The sequence below is a fragment of the Solea solea genome, chromosome 11 (assembly GCF_958295425.1).
Source record: "Solea solea chromosome 11, fSolSol10.1, whole genome shotgun sequence".
Taxonomy (NCBI): domain Eukaryota; kingdom Metazoa; phylum Chordata; class Actinopteri; order Pleuronectiformes; family Soleidae; genus Solea; species Solea solea.
In genome coordinates this window covers 12,332,027-12,346,799 of record NC_081144.1, presented here as the reverse complement: position 1 = coordinate 12,346,799, position 14,773 = coordinate 12,332,027, and the positions used below count along the sequence as shown (strand labels likewise).

Genomic DNA, 14,773 nt, shown 5'->3' with positions numbered 1-14,773 from the left:
TCGTCCAAAATCACCTACAAATGTCATAGTATAGTCAGTCAGTCAGTCATCATCTACCGCTTTATCCTCTGCCAGAGGGTTGCGGGGGGTGCTGTGCCAATCTCAGCTACTCCATGCAGAAAGGCCCTTGTTCCAACCGGGGCTCGAACCCAGGTCTTCTCGTTGCAAGGCGAGAGTGCTAACCACTACACCACCGTGTGGCCCTCATAGTATAGTATGCCGTCCAAAATCAGTAAAAAATGTCATAGTATAGTATGTCGTCCAAAATCAGTCAAAAATGTCATAGTATAGTATGACGTCCAAAATCACCTACAAATGTCATAGTATAGTATGTCGTCCAAAATCTGTCAAAAATGTCATAGTTTAGTATATCGTCCAAAATGTGACAAAAATGTCATAGTTTAGTATGTCGTCCAAAATGGGACAAAAATCTCATAGTTTTTAGTATGTTGTCCAAAAAGTCACAAAAATGTCATAGTTTAGTATGTCGTCCAAAATCAGTCAAAAATGTCATAGTGTAGTATGTCTCCAAAATTTGACCAAAAAGTCATAGTATAGTATGTCGTCCAAAATCAGTCAAAAAAGTCATAGTATAGTATGTCGTCCAAAATCAGTCAAAAATGTCATAGTGTAGTATGTCTTCCAAGATTTGACCAAAAAGTCATAGTATAGTATGTCGTCCAAAATCAGTCAAAAAAGTCATAGTATAGTATGCCGTCCAAAATCAGTCAAAAAAGTCATAGTATAGTATGTCGTCCAAAAAAGTCATAGTATAGTATGTCGTCCAAAATGACCTACAAATGTCATAGTATAGTATGTTGTCAAAAATCACCTAAAAATGTCATAGTATAGTATGTCATCCAAAATCAGTAAAAAATTTCATAGTTTAGTATGTCGTCCAAAATCAGTCAAAAATGTCATAGTTTAGTATGTCGTCCAAAATTTGACAAAAATGTGATAGTTTAGTATTTCGTCCAAAATGTGACAAAAGTGTCATAGTTTAGTAGGTCGTCCAAAATGGGACAAAAATGTGATAGTTTAGTATGTCGTCCAAAATGTGACAAAAATGTCATAGTTTAGTATGTCGTCCAAAATGGGACAAAAATGTCATAGTTTTTAGTATGTCGTCCAAAATGTGACAAAAATGTCATGGTTTAGTATGTCGTCCAAAATCAGTCAAAAAAGTCATAGTATAGTATGTTGTCCAAAATCAGACAAAAAAGTCATAGTATAGTATGTCGTCCAAAATCAGTCAAAAAAGTCATAGTATAGTATGTCGTCCAAAATCAGTCAAAAATGTCATAGTGTAGTATGTCTTCCAAAATTTGACCAAAAAGTCATAGTATAGTATGTCGTCCAAAATCAGTCAAAAAAGTCATAGTATAGTATGTCGTCCAAAATCAGTCAAAAAAGTCATAGTATAGTATGTCGTCCAAAATCACCTACAAATGTCATAGTATAGTCAGTCAGTCAGTCATCATCTACCGCTTTATCCTCTGCCAGAGGGTTGCGGGGGGTGCTGTGCCAATCTCAGCTACTCCATGCAGAAAGGCCCTTGTTCCAACCGGGGCTCGAACCCAGGTCTTCTCGTTGCAAGGCGAGAGTGCTAACCACTACACCACCGTGTGGCCCTCATAGTATAGTATGCCGTCCAAAATCAGTAAAAAATGTCATAGTATAGTATGTCGTCCAAAATCTGTCAAAAATGTCATAGTTTAGTATATCATCCAAAATGTGACAAAAATGTCATAGTTTAGTATGTCGTCCAAAATGGGACAAAAATCTCATAGTTTTTAGTATGTTGTCCAAAAAGTCACAAAAATGTCATAGTTTAGTATGTCGTCCAAAATCAGTCAAAAATGTCATAGTGTAGTATGTCTCCAAAATTTGACCAAAAAGTCATAGTATAGTATGTCGTCCAAAATCAGTCAAAAATGTCATAGTATAGTATGTCGTCCAAAATCAGTCAAAAATGTCATAGTATAGTATGTCGTCCAAAATCAGTCAAAAAAGTCATAGTATAGTATGTTGTCCAAAATCAGTCAAAAAAGTCATAGTATAGTATGTCGTCCAAAATCAGTCAAAAATGTCATAGGATAGTATGCCGTCCAAAATCAGTCAAAAATGTCATAGTGTAGTATGTCTTCCAAAATTTGACAAAAATGTCATAGTTTAGTATGTCGTCCAAAATTTGACAAAAATGTCATAGTATAGTATGTCGTCCAAAATCAGTCAAAAAAGTCATAGTATAGTATGTCGTCCAAAATCAGTCAAAAATGTCATAGGATAGTATGCCGTCCAAAATCAGTCAAAAATGTCATAGTGTAGCATGTCTTCCAAAATTTGACAAAAATGTCATAGTTTAGTATGTCGTCCAAAATTTGACAAAAATGTGATAGTTTAGTATTTCGGCCAAAATGTGCCAAAAATGTCATAGTTTAGTATGTCAACAAAAATGTGATAGTTTAGTATGTCGTCCAAAATGGGACAAAAATGTCATAGTTTTTAGTATGTCTTCCAAAATTTGACAAAAATGTGATAGTTTAGTATGTCGTCCAAAATTTTACAAAAATGTGATAGTTTAGTATTTCGTTCAAAATGTGACAAAAATGTCATAGTTTTTAATATGTTGTCCAAAAAGTCACAAAAATGTCATAGTTTAGTATGTTGTCCAAAATCAGTCAAAAATGTCATAGTGTAGTATGTCTCCAAAATTTGACCAAAAAGTCATAGTATAGTATGTCGTCCAAAATCAGTCAAAAATGTCATAGTATAGTATGTCGTCCAAAATCAGTCAAAAATGCCATAGTATAGTATGTCGTCCAAAATCAGTCAAAAATGTCATAGTATAGTATGTCGTCCAAAATCAGTCAAAAAAATCATAGTATAGTATGTCGTCCAAAATCATTCAAAAATGTCATAGGATAGTATGCCGTCCAAAATCAGTCAAAAATGTCATAGTGTAGTATGTCTTCCAAAATTTGACAAAAATGTCATAGTTTAGTATGTCGTCCAAAATTTGACAAAAATGTGATAGTTTAGTATTTTGGCCAAAATGTGCCAAAAATGTCATAGTTTAGTATGTCGACAAAAATGTGATAGTTTAGTATGTCGTCCAAAATGGGACAAAAATGTCATAGTTTTTAGTATGTCTTCCAAAATTTGACAAAAATGTGATAGTTTAGTATGTCGTCCAAAATTTTACAAAAATGTGATAGTTTAGTATTTCGTCCAAAATGTGACAAAAATGTCATAGTTTAGTATGTCGTCCAAAATGGGACAAAAATGTGATAGTTTAGTATGTCGTCCAAAATGGGACAAAAATGTCATAGTTTTTAGTATGTCGTCCAAAATGTGACAAAAGTGTCATGGTTTAGTATGTCGTCCAAAAAGTCACAAAAATGTCATAGTATAGTATGCTGTCCAAAATCAGTCAAAAATGTCATAGTATAGTATGTCGTCCAAAATCAGGCAAAAAAGTCATAGTATAGTATGTCGTCCAAAATCAGTCAAAAAAGTCATAGTATAGTATGTCGTCCAAAATCTGTCAAAAATGTCATAGTTTAGTATGTCGTCCAAAATTTGACAAAAATGTCATAGTTTAGTATGTCGTCCAAAATTTGACAAAAATGTCATAGTTTAGTATGTCGTCCAAAATGGGACAAAAATGTCATAGTTTTTAGTATGTTGTCCAAAAAGTCACAAAAATGTCATAATTTAGTATGTCGTCCAAAATCAGTCAAAAATGTCATAGTGTAGTATGTCTTCCAAAATTTGACCAAAAAGTCATAGTATAGTATGTCGTCCAAAATCAGTCAAAAAAGTCATAGTATAGTATGTCGTCCGAAATGAGTCAAAAAAGTCATAGTATAGTATGTCGTCCAAAATCAGTCAAAAAAGTCATAGTTTAGTATGTCGACAAAAATGTGATAGTTTAGTATGTCGTCCACAATGAGTCAAAAAAGTCATAGTATAGTATGTCGTCCAAAATCAGTCAAAAATGTCATAGTATAGTATGTCGTCCAAAATCAGTCAAAAAAGTCATAGTATAGTATGTCGTCCAAAATCAGTCAAAAATGTCATAGGATAGTATGCCGTCCAAAATCAGTCAAAAAAGTCATAGTATAGTATGTCTTCCAAAATTTGACAAAAATGTCATAGTTTAGTATGTCGTCCAAAATTTGACAAAAATGTGATAGTTTAGTATTTCGTCCAAAATGTGCCAAAAATGTCATAGTTTAGTATGTAGACAAAAATGTGATAGTTTAGTATGTCGTCCAAAATGGGACAAAAATGTCATAGTTTTTAGTATGTCGTCCAAAATGTGACAAAAATGTCATGGTTTAGTATGTCGTCCAAAAAGTCACAAAAATGTCATAGTATAGTATGTCGTCCAAAATCAGTCAAAAATGTCATAGTGTAGTATGTCTTCCAAAATTTGACCAAAAAGTCATAGTATAGTATGTCGTCCAAAATCAGTCAAAAAAGTCATAGTATAGTATGTTGTCCAAAATCAGTCAAAAATGTCATAGTATAGTATGACGTCCAAAATCACCTACAAATGTCATAGTATAGTATGTCGTCCAAAATCAGTCAAAAATGTCATAGTATAGTATGACGTCCAAAATCACCTACAAATGTCATAGTATAGTATGTCGTCCAAAATGGGACAAAAATGTGATAGTTTAGTATGTCGTCCAAAATGTGACAAAAATGTGATAGTTTAGTATGTCGTCCAAAATGTCACAAAAATGTCATAGTATAGTATGTCTTCCAAAATTTGACAAAAATGTCATAGTTTAGTATGTCGTCCAAAATTTGACAAAAATGTGATAGTTTAGTATTTCGTCCAAAATGTGCCAAAAATGTCATAGTTTAGAAAGGCGACAAATATGTGATAGTTTAGTATGTCGTCCACAATGAGTCAAAAAAGTCATAGTATAGTATGTCGTCCAAAATCAGTCAAAAATGTCATAGTATAGTATGACGTCCAAAATCACCTACAAATGTCATAGTATAGTATGTCGTCCAAAATGGGACAAAAATGTGATAGTTTAGTATGTCGTCCAAAATGTGACAAAAATGTGATAGTTTAGTATGTCGTCCAAAATGTCACAAAAATGTCATAGTATAGTATGTCGTCCAAAATGTGCCAAAAATGTCATAGTTTAGTATGTCGACAAAAATGTGATAGTTTAGTATGTCGTCCACAATGAGTCGAAAAAGTCATAGTATAGTATGTCGTCCAAAATCAGTCAAAAATGTCATAGTATAGTATGTCGTCCAAAATCAGTCAAAAAAGTCATAGTATAGTATGTTGTCCAAAATCAGTCAAAAATGTCATAGTATAGTATGACGTCCAAAATCACCTACAAATGTCATAGTATAGTATGTCGTCCAAAATGGGACAAAAATGTGATAGTTTAGTATGTCGTCCAAAATGTGACAAAAATGTGATAGTTTAGTATGTCGTCCAAAATGTCACAAAAATGTCATAGTATAGTATGTCGTCCAAAATCAGTCAAAAATGTCATAGTGTAGTATGTCTTCCAAAATTTGACCAAAAAGTCATAGTATAGTATGTCGTCCAAAATCAGTCAAAAAAGTCATAGTATAGTATGTTGTCCAAAATCAGTCAAAAATGTCATAGTATAGTATGACGTCCAAAATCACCTACAAATGTCATAGTATAGTATGTCGTCCAAAATCAGTCAAAAATGTCATAGTATAGTATGACGTCCAAAATCACCTACAAATGTCATAGTATAGTATGTCGTCCAAAATGGGACAAAAATGTGATAGTTTAGTATGTCGTCCAAAATGTGACAAAAATGTGATAGTTTAGTATGTCGTCCAAAATGTCACAAAAATGTCATAGTATAGTATGTCGACAAAAATGTGATAGTTTAGTATGTCGTCCACAATGAGTCAAAAAAGTCATAGTATAGTATGTCGTCCAAAATCAGTCAAAAATGTCATAGTATAGTATGTCGTCCAAAATCAGTCAAAAAAGTCATAGTATAGTATGTCGTCCAAAATCAGTCAAAAATGTCATAGGATAGTATGCCGTCCAAAATCAGTCAAAAAAGTCATAGTATAGTATGTCTTCCAAAATTTGACAAAAATGTCATAGTTTAGTATGTCGTCCAAAATTTGACAAAAATGTGATAGTTTAGTATTTCGTCCAAAATGTGCCAAAAATGTCATAGTTTAGTATGTCGACAAAAATGTGATAGTTTAGTATGTCGTCCAAAATGGGAAAAAAATGTCATAGTTTTTAGTATGTCGTCCAAAATGTGACAAAAATGTCATGGTTTAGTATGTCGTCCAAAAAGTCACAAAAATGTCATAGTATAGTATGTCGTCCAAAATCAGTCAAAAATGTCATAGTGTAGTATGTCTTCCAAAATTTGACCAAAAAGTCATAGTATAGTATGTCGTCCAAAATCAGTCAAAAAAGTCATAGTATAGTATGTTGTCCAAAATCAGTCAAAAATGTCATAGTATAGTATGACGTCCAAAATCACCTACAAATGTCATAGTATAGTATGTCGTCCAAAATCAGTCAAAAATGTCATAGTATAGTATGACGTCCAAAATCACCTACAAATGTCATAGTATAGTATGTCGTCCAAAATGGGACAAAAATGTGATAGTTTAGTATGTCGTCCAAAATGTGACAAAAATGTGATAGTTTAGTATGTCGTCCAAAATGTCACAAAAATGTCATAGTATAGTATGTCGTCCAAAATCAGTCAAAAAAGTCATAGTATAGTATGTCGTCCGAAATCAGTCAAAAAAGTCATAGTATAGTATGACGTCCAAAATCAGTCAAAAAAGTCATAGTATAGTATGCGGTTCAAAATCAGTCAAAATAGTCATAGTATAGTATGTTGTCCAAAATCAGTCAAAAATGTCATAGTATAGTATGACGTCTGAAATGACCCAAAATTGAATTAGTTACCTGTAAGCGGTGGGATTCGAACTAGTTTCCCTTATAGGCTGGATCTGAATGGGAGCGTCACAAAACACTCAACCAACTGTAAAAGTGGCTTTCTGTCCTAAATTCACATAAAATGTCATTGTATAGTATGTCGTCCAAAATCGGTCAAAAATGTCATAGTATAGTATGTTGTCCAAAATCAGTCAAAAATGTCATACTATAGTATGTCGTCCAAAATCACCTACAAATGTCATAGTATAGTATGTCATCAAAAATCAGTCAAAAAAGTCATAGTATAGTATGTCGTCCAAAATCAGTCAAAAAAGTCATAGTATAGTATGCCGTCCAAAATCAGTCAAAAAAGTCATAGTATAGTATGTCGTCCGAAATCAGTCAAAAAAGTCATAGTATAGTATGACGTCCAAAATCAGTCAAAAAAGTCATAGTATAGTATGCTGTTCAAAATCAGTCAAAAAAGTCATAGTATAGTATGTCGTCCAAAATCAGTCAAAAATGTCATAGTATAGTATGTCGTCAAAAATCAGTCAAAAATGTCATAGTAAAGTATGTCGTCCAAAATCACCTACAAATGTCATAGTATAGTATGTTGTCCAGAATCAGTCAAGAAAGTCATAGTATAGTATGACGTCTGAAATGACCCAAAATTGATTTACTTACCTGTAAGCGGTGGGATTTGAACCAGTTTCCCTTATAGGCTGGATCTGAATGGGAGCGTCACAAACCACTCAACCAACTGTAAAACTAGCTTTCTGTCCTAAATTTACATATAATGTCATAGTATAGTATGTCGTCCAAAATCTGTCAAAAATGTCATAGTATAGTATGTCGTCCAAAATCACCTACAAATGTCATAGTATAATATGTTGTCCAAAATCAGTCAAAAAAGTCATAGTATAGTATGTTGTCCAAAATCAGTCAAAAATGTCATAGTTTAGTATGTCGTCCAAAATGTGACAAAAATGTCATAGTTTAGTATGTCGTCCAAAATCAGTCAAAAAAGTCATAGTATAGTATGTCATCAAAAATCAGTCAAAAAAGTCATAGTATAGTATGTCGTCCAAAATCAGTCAAAAAAGTCATAGTATAGTATGTCGTCCAAAATCAGGCAAAAAAGTCATAGTATAGTATGTCGTCCGAAATCAGTCAAAAAAGTCATAGTTTAGTATGTCGTCCAAAATTTGACAAAAATGTCATAGTTTAGTATGTCGTCCAAAATGTGACAAAAATGTCATAGTTTAGTATGTCGTCCAAAATGGGACAAAAATGTCATAGTTTTTAGTATGTTGTCCAAAAAGTCACAAAAATGTCATAGTTTAGTATGTCGTCCAAAATCAGTCAAAAATGTCATAGTGTAGTATGTCTTCCAAAATTTGACCAAAAAGTCATAGTATAGTATGTCGTCCAAAATCTGTCAAAAATGTCATAGTATAGTATGCCGTTCAAAATCAGTCAAAAAAGTCATAGTATAGTATGTCGTCCGAAATGAGTCAAAAAAGTCATAGTATAGTATGTCGTCCAAAATCAGTCAAAAAAGTCATAGTATAGTATGTCGTCCAAAATCATTCAAGAAAGTCATAGTATAGTATGTCATCCAAAATGTGACAAAAATGTCATAGTATAGTATGCCGTCCAAAATCAGTCAAAAATGTCATAGTATAGTATGTTGTCAAAAATCAGACAAAAATGTCATAAGATAGTATGTCGTCCAAAATCACCTACAAATGTCATAGTATAGTATGTCATCAAAAATCAGTCAAAAAAGTCATAGTATAGTATGTCGTCCAAAATCAGTCAAAAAAGTCATAGTATAGTATGTCGTCCAAAATCAGTCAAAAAAGTCATAGTATAGTATGCCGTCCAAAATCAGTCAAAAATGTCATAGTATAGTATGTCGTCCAAAATCAGTCAAAAATGCCATAGTATAGTATGTCATAGTATAGTATGTTGTCAAAAATCAGACAAAAATGTCATACTATAGTATGTCGTCCAAAATCACCTACAAATGTCATAGTATAGTATGTCATCAAAAATCAGTCAAAAAAGTCATAGTATAGTATGTTGTCCAAAATCAGGCAAAAAAGTCATAGTATAGTATGTCGTCCAAAATCAGTCAAAAAAGTCATAGTATAGTATGCCGTCCAAAATCAGTCAAAAATGTCATAGTATAGTATGTCGTCAAAAATCTGTAAAAAATGTCATAGTATAGTATGTTGTCAAAAATCAGCCAAAAATGTCATACTATAGTATGTCGTCCAAAATCAGTCAAAAAAGTCATAGTATTGTATGTCGTCCAAAATCAGTCAAAAATGTCATAGTATAGTATGCTGTCCAAAATTAGTCAAAAATGTCATAGTATAGTATGTCGTCCAAAATCACCTACAAATGTCATAGTATAATATGTTGTCCAAAATCAGTCAAAAATGTCATAGTATAGTATGTCGTCCGAAATCAGTCAAAAAAGTCATGGTATAGTATGACGTCCAAAATCAGTCAAAAAAGTCATAGTATAGTATGTTGTCCAAAATCAGTCAAAAATGTCATAGTATAGTATGACGTCTGAAATGACCCAAAATTGATTTAGTTACCTGTAAGCGGTGGGATTCGAACCAGTTTCCCTTATAGGCTGGATCTGAATGGGAGCGTCACAAACCACTCAACCAACTGTAAAAGTGGCTTTCTGTCCTAAATTCACATAAAATGTCATAGTATAGTATGTCGTCCAAAATCAGTCAAGAAAGTCACAGTATAGTATGTTGTCCAAAATCAGTCAAAAATGTCATAGTAAAGTATGTCGTCCAAAATCACCTACAAATGTCATAGTATAGTATGTTGTCCAAAATCAGTCAAGAAAGTCATAGTATAGTATGACGTCTGAAATGACCCAAAATTGATTTAGTTACCTGTAAGCGGTGGGATTCGAACCAGTTTCCCTTATAGGCTGGATCTGAATGGGAGCGTCACAAACCACTCAACCAACTGTAAAAGTAGCTTTCTGTCCTAAATTCACATATAATGTCATAGTATAGTATGTCGCCCAAAATCTGTCAAAAATGTCATAGTATAGTATGTCGTCCAAAATCACCTACAAATGTCATAGTATAATATGTTGTCCAAAATCAGTCAAAAAAGTCATAGTATAGTATGTTGTCCAAAATCAGTCAAAAATGTCATACTATAGTATGTCGTCCAAAATCACCTACAAATGTCATAGTATAGTATGTCATCAAAAATCAGTCAAAAAAGTCATAGTATAGTATGTCGTCCAAAATCAGTCAAAAAAGTCATAGTATAGTATGTGGTCCAAAATCAGTCAAAAAAGTCATAGTATAGTATGTTGTCCAAAATCAGTCAAAAATGTCATACCATAGTATGTCGTCCACAATCACCTACAAATGTCATAGTATAGTATGTCGTCCAAAATCATTCAAGAAAGTCATAGTATAGAATGTCATCCAAAATGTGACAAAAATGTCATAGTATAGTATTCCGTCCAAAATCAGTCAAAAAAGTCATAGTATAGTATGTCGTCCAAAATCTGTCAAAAATGTCATAGTATAGTATGCCGTTCAAAATCAGTCAAAAAAGTCATAGTATATAGTATGTTGTCCGAAATGAGTCAAAAAAGTCATAGTATAGTATGTCGTCCAAAATCAGTCAAAAAAGTCATAGTATATAGTATGTCGTCCAAAATCATTCAAGAAAGTCATAGTATAGTATGTCATCCAAAATGTGACAAAAATGTCATAGTATAGTATGCCGTCCAAAATCAGTCAAAAATGTCATAGTATAGTATGTCGTCCAAAATCAGTCAAAAATGCCATAGTATAGTATGTCGTCCAAAATCAGTCAAAAATGTCATAGTATAGTATGTTGTCAAAAATCAGACAAAAATGTCATACTATAGTATGTCGTCCAAAATCACCTACAAATGTCATAGTATAGTATGTCATCAAAAATCAGTCAAAAAAGTCATAGTATAGTATGTCGTCCAAAATCAGTCAAAAAAGTCATAGTATAGTATGTCGTCCAAAATCAGGCAAAAAAGTCATAGTATAGTATGTCATCCAAAATGTGACAAAAATGTCATAGTATAGTATGTCGTCCAAAATCAGTCAAAAATGTCATAGTATAGTATGTCGTCCAAAATGTGACAAAAATGTCATAGTTTAGTATGTCGTCCAAAATGGGACAAAAATGTCATAGTTTTTAGTATGTTGTCCAAAAAGTCACAAAAATGTCATAGTTTAGTATGTCTTCCAAAATCAGTCAAAAATGTCATAGTGTAGTATGTCTTCCAAAATTTGACCAAAAAGTCATAGTATAGTATGTCGTCCAAAATCTGTCAAAAATGTCATAGTATAGTATGCCGTTCAAAATCAGTCAAAAAAGTCATAGTATAGTATGTCGTCCGAAATGAGTCAAAAAAGTCATAGTATAGTATGTCGTCCAAAATCAGTCAAAAAAGTCATAGTATAGTATGTCGTCCAAAATCATTCAAGAAAGTCATAGTATAGAATGTCAACCAAAATGTGACAAAAATGTCATAGTATAGTATGCCGTCCGAAATGAGTCAAAAAAGTCATAGTATAGTATGTCGTCCAAAATCAGTCAAAAAAGTCATAGTATATAGTATGTCGTCCAAAATCATTCAAGAAAGTCATAGTATAGTATGTCATCCAAAATGTGACAAAAATGTCATAGTATAGTATGCCGTCCAAAATCAGTCAAAAATGTCATAGTATAGTATGTCGTCCAAAATCAGTCAAAAATGCCATAGTATAGTATGTCTTTCAAAATCAGTCAAAAATGTCATAGTATAGTATGTTGTCAAAAATCAGACAAAAATGTCATACTATAGTATGTCGTCCAAAATCACCTACAAATGTCATAGTATAGTATGTCATCAAAAATCAGTCAAAAAAGTCATAGTATAGTATGTCGTCCAAAATCAGTCAAAAAAGTCATAGTATAGTATGTCGTCCAAAATCAGGCAAAAAAGTCATAGTATAGTATGTCGTCCAAAATCAGGCAAAAAAGTCATAGTATAGTATGTCGTCCGAAATCAGTCAAAAAAGTCATAGTATAGTATGTCGTCCGAAATCAGTCAAAAAAGTCATAGTACAGTATGTCGTCCAAAATCAGTCAAAAAAGTCATAGTATAGTATGTCGTGCAAAATCATTCAAGAAAGTCATAGTATAGTATGACGTCCAAAATTAGTCAAAAAAGTCATAGTATAGTATGTGGTTCAAAATCAGTCAAAAAAGTCATAGTATAGTATGTCGTCCAAAATCAGTCAAAAATGTCATAGTATAGTATGTCGTCCAAAATCAGTCAAAAATGTCATAGTATAGTATGTCGTCCAAAATCAGTCAAAAATGTCATAGTATAGTATGTCGTCCAAAATCAGTCAAAAATGTCATAGTATAGTATGTCGTCCAAAATCAGTCAAAAAAAGTCATAGTATAGTATGACGTCTGAAATGACCCAAAATTGATTTAGTTACCTGTAAGCGGTGGGATTCGAACCAGTTTCCCTTATAGGCTGGATCTGAATGGGAGCGTCACAAACCACTCAACCAACTGTAAAAGTGGCTTTCTGTCCTAAATTCACATAAAATGTCATAGTATAGTATGTCGTCCAAAATCAGTCAAAAATGTCATAGTATAGTATGCCGTCCAAAATCAGTCAAAAATGTCATAGTAAAGTATGTCGTCCAAAATCACCTACAAAAGTCATAGTATAGTATGTCGTCCAAAATCAGTCAAAAAAGTCATAGTATAGTATGTCGTCCAAAATCAGTCAAAAAAAGTCATAGTATAGTATGTCGTCCAAAATCAGTCAAAAAAGTCATAGTATAGTATGCGGTTCAAAATCAGTCAAAAAAGTCATAGTATAGTATGTTGTCCAAAATCAGTCAAAAATGTCATAGTATAGTATGCCGTCCAAAATCAGTCAAAAATGTCATAGTAAAGTATGTCGTCCAAAATCACCTACAAATGTCATAGTATTGTATGTTGTCCAAAATCAGTCAAAAAAGTCATAGTATAGTATGTCGTCCAAAATCAGTCAAAAAAGTCATAGTATAGTATGTTGTCCAAAATCAGTCAAAAATGTCATAGTATAGTATGTCGTCCAAAATCAGTCAAAAAAGTCATAGTATAGTATGTCGTTCAAAATCAGTCAAAAAAGTCATAGTATAGTATGTCGTCCAAAATCAGTCAAAAAAGTCATAGTATAGTATGTCGTCCAAAATCAGTCAAAAAAGTCATAGTATAGTATGTCGTCCAAAATCAGGCAAAAAAGTCATAGTATAGTATGTCGTCCAAAATCAGGCAAAAAAGTCATAGTATAGTATGTCGTCCGAAATCAGTCAAAAAAGTCATAGTATAGTATGTCGTCCGAAATCAGTCAAAAAAGTCATAGTACAGTATGTCGTCCAAAATCAGTCAAAAAAGTCATAGTATAGTATGTCGTGCAAAATCATTCAAGAAAGTCATAGTATAGTATGACGTCCAAAATTAGTCAAAAAAGTCATAGTATAGTATGTGGTTCAAAATCAGTCAAAAAAGTCATAGTATAGTATGTCGTCCAAAATCAGTCAAAAATGTCATAGTATAGTATGTCGTCCAAAATCAGTCAAAAATGTCATAGTATAGTATGTCGTCCAAAATCAGTCAAAAATGTCATAGTATAGTATGTCGTCCAAAATCTGTCAAAAAAAGTCATAGTATAGTATGACGTCTGAAATGACCCAAAATTGATTTAGTTACCTGTAAGCGGTGGGATTCGAACCAGTGTCCCTTATAGGCTGGATCTGAATGGGAGCGTCACAAACCACTCAACCAACTGTAAAAGTGGCTTTCTGTCCTAAATTCACATAAAATGTCATAGTATAGTATGTCGTCCAAAATCAGTCAAAAATGTCATAGTATAGTATGCCGTCCAAAATCAGTCAAAAATGTCATAGTATAGTATGTCGTCCAAAATCAGTCAAAAATGTCATAGTATAGTATGTCGTCCAAAATCAGTCAAAAAAGTCATAGTATAGTATGTTGTCCAAAATCACCTAAAAAAGTCATAGTATAGTATGTCGTCCAAAATCACCTAAGAATGTCATATACAGTATGTCGTCCAAAATCAGTCAAAAATGTCATAGTGTATAGTATGACGTCCAAAATCACCTAAGAATGTCATATACAGTATGTCGTCCAAAATCAGTCAAAAATGTCATAGTATATAGTATGTCGTCCAAAATCAGTCAAAAATGTCATAGTACAGTATGTCGTCCAAAATCACCTAAAAATGTCATATACAGTATGTCGTCCAAAATCAGTCAAAAATGTCATAGTTTATAGTATGTCGTCCAAAATCAGTCAAAAATGTCATAGTATAGTATGTCGTCCAAAATCACCTAAAAATGTCATAGTATAGTATGTCTTCCAAAATGTGACAAAAAAAGTTACACATTAGTATATCTTCCAAAATGTGACAAAAAAGTCATAGGTAAGTATGTCGTCCAAAATGTGACAAAAAAAGTTATAGGTAAGTATGTTGTCCAAAATGTGACAACAAAAGTTATAGGTTAGTATGTCGTCCAAAATGTGACAAAAAAGTCACAGTACAGTATGTCGTCCAAAATTTAACAAAACAGTCATAAGTTCGTATTTCGTCCAAAATGTGATAAAAAGTCATACTATATTATGTCGTCCAAAATGTGATAAAAAAGTCATAGGTTAGTACATCGTCCAAAACGTGACAAAAAAGTCATACTATAAAGGACAAAACTTAAACTGTAATATGTATCAAAA

General features: G+C 32.6%; 1 protein-coding gene across 1 annotated transcript in view; it reads right to left on the bottom strand.

The window, feature by feature from the left end:
* Positions 1 to 14,773, bottom strand: part of LOC131469238 (dihydropyridine-sensitive L-type skeletal muscle calcium channel subunit alpha-1-like) — a 36,920-nt gene that overhangs the window by 4,564 nt on the left and 17,583 nt on the right. The gene's annotated exons all lie outside the window — the stretch shown is intronic.